A 5,448-nucleotide genomic window follows, 5' to 3' on the forward strand; every position below is an offset into this window, starting at 1 on the left:
ACGAAAATTTTTGTGGTACTATTGTAGCATGAGGCATTGAAACATCGGAACAACTCAATGGGCGGTGAGGCAGCTGCTTTCTCCTTCACTTTCTTTGAGTTAGTAGAGCAACTTGTCAGTAGATTTTTTTTTTTTTTTTTTTTGAGACAGAGGCTCCCTCTGTCACCCAGGCTGGATGGAGTGCAGTGGCGCGATGTCGGCTCACTGCAAGCTCTGCCTCCTGGGTTCAAGCGATTCTCCTGCCTCAGCCTCCCGAGTAGCTGGGGTTAGAGGCGTGCTCCACCACACCCAGCTAATTTTTGTTTTTTTGGTAGAGATGAGGTTTCACCATGTTGGCCAGGCTGGTCTCGAGTTCCTGACCTCGTGATCTGACTGCCTCAGTCTCCCAAAATGCTGGGATTACAGGCGTGAGCCACCGCAACCGGCCAGATTTTTTTTTTTTTTTTTTTTTAAAGGACAACCTTTTGCATTGCTCAAGTCTTTCTAAGGCATGCGCTGGTACAACACAAACTTCTCCCATTAGATGCAACTAGTCTAGTGTCCAGACATCATGCACAACACCTCGGTGGCATCAGCGCACTGTGCCCACTCCCACTGCAGCCCTGCTCATTTGTGCATCATATCTGGAGCATCTGGAGGAGTGGCAATAGTTCTGGAAAGAGGAGGGAAGAGGAGGCAGCGTGAGGGCCCAGTGGAGAGGAGGTCAGCTGAAGTTGTGCAGAGCAAGCCTGCATATCATTGGTGCAAACCTAAGCATCATTGCATCGTTGTTTTGTTTTGTTTGGTTTGGTTTTGTTTTTGAGATGGAGTCTCACTGTGTCGCCCAGGCTGGAGTGCAGTGATGTGATCTCCGCTCACTGCAACCTCCGCCTCCTGGGTTCAAGTGATTCTCTTACCTCAGCTTCCCAAGTAGCTGGGATTACAGGCGTGCTCCATGCCTGGCTAATTTTTGTATTTTTAGTAGAGACAAGGTTTCACCATGTTGGCCAGGCTGGTCTCGAACTCCTGACCTCAAGTGATCCACCCACCTCAGCTTCCCAAAGTGCTGGGATTACAGACGTGAGCCACCGCACCCAGCTGATGTTCTTTAATAGGAATATCTGGTGGAACCCCATGATGGGGTCTTCATCCGCCACAAAGCCTGTTTCTATAGAAAGGGATAGTTCTGGTGGCTCTTAGGTGTGGTCCCTGAACCCCACACTTTCCACATACTTACATACCAACCTCCTTCCCCCAGGAAAACAAGAAGTCAATCTTCAGGGTATTATCGTGTAGCTCTAGTTCTGTATGTATTCTGTGCCTTTATGTATAATTGTGTGTATTTGCAATCATGTCTGTGGCCGGAGGTATGTTGTTTATGAGTGTTTGTGTTTATGGTTTTTGTTTGTTTGTTTTGAGATGGAGTTTCACTCCTGTCATCGCCCAGGCTGGATTGCACTGGCGCAATCAAAAAAGAGTAAAATAACAGAAATCAGAATGGGCTTATAATACTCTTACCCCTCTCCACACCAGACAGAAGAGTCAATTTTACACGTTCGTGGATGTTCTAACTTCACCTCCTTATCTGAACCATCTTTATGGTGCAGACTAGTATCTATTTTTCTGCTGTTACAGAAGAAGTGGGAACATTTTCTTCTTATCTTTCTGAGGTTATTTACACCAGTGAGGAGGGCCTGCAGTTCCAAGGTTAAGCACCAACATTCCACTGTTATCATTGAGAGCAAACAGCATGCCCTAGAAGTGAAAACAAAACCTTTACCACAGAAAGACAAGAACAAAAGATGATGTTCTTGAGTGGCGTATGAAGATGCTCACAGCCAACATCACATACCTGTCAGATATTTTATGTACATCATCTCATCAACTCCAGGAGGCAGAGACTAAGAGACTAGCCCCAGTCACAGAGCTAGAAATTGGCCAAGACAAGGTTCAACCTGAGGACTGTCAAATCCAGAACTGGAATTATTTATTTATTTATTTTGAGATGGAATCTCGCTCTGTCACCCAGGCTGGAGTGCAGCGGCACGATCTCAGCTCACTCCAACCTCCACCTCCCGGGTTCAAGTGATTCTCCTGGGACTACAGGTGCACGCCACCACAGCTGGCTAATTTTTGTATTTTTAGTAGATACGGGTTTTCACCACGTTGGCCAGGATAGTCTCAAACTCCTGACCTCATGATCTGCCCGCCTCGGCCTCCCAAAGTGCTGGGATTACAGGCATGAGCCACTGCACCTGGCCTTAGAAGCCTCAGTTCCTGATGGCGGTTGGGATCTGCCTTTCCTTCCCTGGACTGCCCATCTCTTGTCTTTTAGGTTACATGTGAGAAAACAAACCTCCAATTCACCAAAACTTTGTTATTTGGGGAGCTGTCTCTTACTATCAGCTAAACATAACTCCTCAATGACATCGTCAGTTTAGCACTGCCATTATAATGAGGAGGGATCTGGGTCCAGCTGTGGGAACATGAAGAGGCACTGGTGGGATGACCACAACCAGCCCCTGTTGATTCACCAGGAGACTGCAGATGCACCAGCAAGTCCAGCCAAGATCAGCCAAGCCCAGCCAGACAAGAACTCCCAGTGGAGCCCAGCCCAATTTGCCAACCCTCAAACTATAATTTTTTTTTTTTTTTGAGACGGACTCTTGGTCTGTCGCCCAGGCTGGAGTGCAGTGGCGCGATCTCCCCTCACTGCAAGCTCCACCTCCTGGGTTCACGCCATTCTCCTGCCTCAGCGTCCCAAGTAGCTGGGACTACAGACGCCCGCCACCACACCCTGCTAATTTTTTTGTATTTTTAATAGAGATGGGGTTTCACTGTGTTAGCCAGGATGGTCTCAATCTCCTGACCTCGTGATCCAACTGCCTTGGCCTCCCAAAGTGCTGGGATTACAGGCGTGAGCCACCACGCCCAGCCCTCAAACCATAAGTTAAATAAATGACTGCTGACTCAAGCCACTAATATTTGGGGTAACTTTTTTCTTTTTTCTTTCCTTTTATTTTTTGAGACCAAGTCCCACTCTGTCATCCAGGCTGGAATGCAGTGGCATGACCACGGCTCACTGCAACCTCCACCTCTGAGGTTCAAGTGATTCTCCTGCCTCAGCCTCCTAAGTAACTGGGATTACAGGCACCAGCCACCATGCCCAGCTGCTTTTTGTGTGTTTTCAGTAGAGATGGGGTTTCACTATGTTGACCAGGCTGGTCTTGAACTCCTGGCCTCAAGTGATCCACTCACCTCAGCCTCCCAAAGTGCTGGGATTACAGGCAGGAGGGAGCCACCACACCCAGCCTGGGGTAATTTTTTATGCCACAAAAGCAAACTGATGCAGGCATTCCAAGAGGCCTTTGAGCCTGCTGATTGCAAGACACTCTGCCTTTGATAAAATGTAGTGGACAGAGAAGCAGTGGTTTCAGTGGCAGAGATGACAAATTGTTGCCCAATATTCGTTGTCCCCTTCTTTCTCAACATAATGGAACCTCTGATTTATGCTGGGTTTAGCATAGCCATCTAGAATAATGGTTACATTTCCCAGTGTCAGGCCTGTGAGCACAAGCTAAGCCATCATATCCTCTGTGGGCCTGCACATATACATCCAGATGCTGAAGCAACTGAAGATCCACAGAAGAAGTGAAAATAGTCTTACCCGATGACATTCCACATTGTGATTTGTTCCCATCCCACCCTAACTGATACGATATATTCTGCCTGGCCCTTAAGAAGGTACTTTGTAATATTCTCCCCGCCCTTGAGAATGTACTTTGCAAGCCCATCCCAAACCTATAAGAACTAATGATAATCCCACCTTTGCTGACTTTCTTTTTGGACTCAGCCCACCTGCACCCAGGTGAAATAAACAGCCTTGTTGCTCACACAAAGCCTGTTTGGTGGTCTCTTCACACGGACACGTGTGACATTTGGTGCCATGACTCAGATCGGGGGACCTCCCTTGGGAGATCAATCCCCTGTCCTCCTGCTCTTTGCTCCGTGAGAAAGACCCACCTACGACCTCGGGTCCTCAGACCAACCAGCCCAAGGAACATTTCACCAATTTTAAATCGGGCAAGCGGCTTCTTTTTACTCTTCTACAACCTCTCTCACTATCCCTCAACCTCTTTCTCCTTTGAATCTTGGCGCCATCCTTCAATCTCTCCTTTCTCTTAATTTCAGTTCCTCTCCTTTTCTGGTAGAGACAGAGGAGACGCGTTTTATACGTGAACCCAAAACTCCGGTGCTGATCACAGACTTGGGAAGACAGTCGTCCCTTGGTGTTAAATCACACAGGGACGCCTGCTTGATTATTCACCCACGTTTCAGAGGTGTCTGATCACCGTGGGGACGCCTGCCTTGATCCTTCAGCCTTAGTGGCAAGCACCACTTTCCTGAGGGGTAAGCACCCCTCCACCCCTTCTCTCCATGTCTCTACCCTCTCTTTCCTCTGGGCCTGCCTCCTTCACTGTAGGCAACCTTCCACCCTCCATCCCTCCTTCTTCTCCCTTAGCCTGTGTTCTCAAAAACTTAAAACCTCTTCAACTCACACCTGACCTAAAACCTAAATGCCTTATTTTCTTCTGCAATGCTGCTTAACCCCAATACAAACTCGACAGTGGTTCCAAATAGCCAGAAAACAGCACTTTTGATTTTTCCATCCTACAAGATCTAGATAATTCTTGTCGTAAAATGGGCAAACGGTCTGAGGTACCTGATATCCAGGCATTCTTTTACACATCGGTCCCTCCCTAGTCTCTGTTCCTAATGTGACTTGTCCCAAATCCTTCTTTCCCTCCCGCCTGTCCCCTCAGTCCCAACCCCAAGCATCACTGAGTCTTCAATCTTCCTTTTCTACCGACCCATCTGACCTCTCCCCTCCTCCCCAGGCTGCTCCTCCTCAGGTCGCTCCCCGCCAGGCTGAATCAGGCTCCAATTCTTCCTCAGCCTCTGCTCCCCAACCCTATAATCCTTCTATCACCCCCTCTCCCCACACCCAGTCCAGCTTACAGTTTCGTTCTGCAACTAGCCCTCCACCTGCCCAACAAGTTCCTCTTTTTTTTTTTTTTTTTGAGACGGAGTCTCGCTCTGTCGCCCAGGCTGGAGTGCTGTGGCGCGATCTCGGCTCACTGCAAGCTCCGCCTCCCGGGTTCACGCCATTCTCCTGCCTCAGCCTCTCCGAGTAGCTGGGACTACAGGCGCCTGCCACCACGCCCAGCTAATTTTTTGTATTTTTAGTAGAGATGGGGTTTCACCGCAGTCTCGATCTAATTTCCTCTTAAAGAGGTGGCTGGAGCCAAAGGCATAGTCAAGGTTAATGCTCCTTTTTCTTTATCCGACCTCTCCCAAATCAGATAGTGCTTAGGCTCTTTTTTATCGAATGTAAAAACCTAGCCCAGTTCATGGCTCGTTTGGCAGCAACCCTGAGACGCTTTACAGCCCTAGACCCTGAAGGGTCAG

This window comes from Hylobates moloch, unplaced genomic scaffold, assembly GCF_009828535.3.
Source record: "Hylobates moloch isolate HMO894 unplaced genomic scaffold, HMol_V3 SCAFFOLD_12, whole genome shotgun sequence".
NCBI classification, from domain to species: domain Eukaryota; kingdom Metazoa; phylum Chordata; class Mammalia; order Primates; family Hylobatidae; genus Hylobates; species Hylobates moloch.